Source organism: Ipomoea triloba, chromosome 13 (assembly GCF_003576645.1).
Source record: "Ipomoea triloba cultivar NCNSP0323 chromosome 13, ASM357664v1".
Taxonomy (NCBI): Eukaryota; Viridiplantae; Streptophyta; class Magnoliopsida; order Solanales; family Convolvulaceae; genus Ipomoea; species Ipomoea triloba.
The window spans coordinates 8,699,662-8,701,770 of record NC_044928.1 but is presented as its reverse complement, the minus strand read 5'-3'; positions in this window follow the sequence as shown (position 1 = coordinate 8,701,770).

Here is a 2,109-nt window from a genome sequence, read left to right as displayed (position 1 = left end):
GGATTTTAACATGCACAACTCAATCTATGTACCGCCGATGGAAAACGTCAACTTTCACGTGCATCCAACTATTCTCACACTGGTCTAGAACAACCAATACTCGGGATTGCCACCCAAAGATCCCAATGCACACATAACAAGGTTCATACGAGCATGTGGGATGTACAAACAAGAAGGCGTTAGTGAGCAGATAATTCGACTTAAATTATTCCCATTTTCAATTATAAGAGAGGCAGCACGTTGGTTGGAAAGCCAAGACGACAATCATTTCAGATCATGGCAACAATTGCATCGTGAATTCATGAACAACTTCTTCCCCATCACAAAGACTATGAGGATTCGAAGGCTAATACAGGAATTCAAGCAAGGAAGGCTTGAGAGTTTAGGGGAGGCTTAGAGACGATTCAAGGTTCTCAAAAGACAATGCCCGCAAGATCTGATGCACCCATGGGACGTGATTAGCTCATTCTACGGAGGGCTAACCGATGAAGGAAAGATGTTACTTGACTCATCCTCCAGCGGTGCCTTTGTCTCCTTAGCTTTGCCCGAAGCTGAAGAATTGATCGAGAGAATATCTAAGAATACCTCTTGTTGGTATGACCGACGAGGAGAGCACGGAGGCATGTATGAGATTAATGGCATGTGGCGAGTGAGGCGAAAATAGAGGCAATGAATCATGAGATCAAGAAGTTACAGGCCATGGTAGAAAAAATGGAAGGAAAACCCAAGCCTTGTATGGCTTTGGCACTTTACTGTAACATCTGTGGAGGAACACATGATACTAATATCTGCATTTCACCATCTGCATCTGAGCAGGTTAAGGCGGTGGACTATCAAAGGAACTCTAACTAAAATGCCTATGGACAAAATCAAAGGTCGAATAACAATTGGAAACAGGGCGAGGGATGGAACAACAATGATGGATATCAAAAGCGAGGACAATACAATTATGGAAACAAGCCTGTTTATGGACAAAATAACAAGGGCAGATTGATGTATAATCAAAATCAAGGCAATGGAGGCCAAATGACCCAGTTCAGGCCACAACACAACTCTCAACTTGACTTTACTCAACAGAGAAGGGATGATATCCGTGAAGTAGATGAAAGGCTTACCAGGACGATCATGGAATTAGAAAATGATCGAGCAAATCTTAAACAAGAGATAACTCAGGAAATCAAACAAGCGATTTCTAGTATCAGACAAGAATCCAAGGCTACACTCAAGACCATTGAGAATCAAATCTCACAAATGTTCAAGATGATGTCTGAGAGACACTACGGACAACTCCCTAGTAACACAGAGAATAATCCAAAAGTGAGAGTCAACGCTATTGATGCCAAGGAAGAACAACACGAGAATTGTGACCCGATGGATATTGTTTGCGGAATATGCCAATGTAGAAAAAAAAAAGCAAGGGAGATGAGACTACCTCTTGTAGCCCCAATCTTGAATCAAAGACTACGAGCGCTTCGTGCACAATTTCAATGAAGGAAAGCAATGAGAAAACCACTTCTGAAAACCGCCCCACAGAAAAGGAGCTATCACGAGACAAAACCAAAAATGCAAAGGAAAAGGAAGCGGCACGAGAAGGTAAAATTAATGCTTTTATTCGAAAATTTTTCAATAACAAAGAATGTCGCGAGTTATTTGAGGACGACAATTGTGATCATTTTACCTGCTTAAGCCAAGAGTCTTCGGCTTGTTTGACTGAGGGTCACCCCAGAAAGAAGGGCGACCCGGGAGCTTTGTTGATTCCTTGTTCTATACAGAACATGGATCCTCAAAATGCTCTAGCCGATCTCGGAGCTTCGATTAATGTCATGTCTTCAAATCACTTTGAAAAATTGAACTTACCAAGTTTGAAACCGACAAGGCTGACACTCCGTTTAGCCGACGAGACCACATGGTACCCGGAAGGCTTGGTAGAGGATGTTCTAGTAAGAATAGGAAAATTTCTTGTGCCTGTCGATTTTGTTGTTTGTGAGATGGGGAGATACAGAGCCTCGTGGTTCATTAATTCTTGGAAGACCATTTCTGGCTACTTGTCACGCCCGCATAGACGTAAGCTCGGGGGAGATAACCTTGAGATTTGATGGACAAGCCACG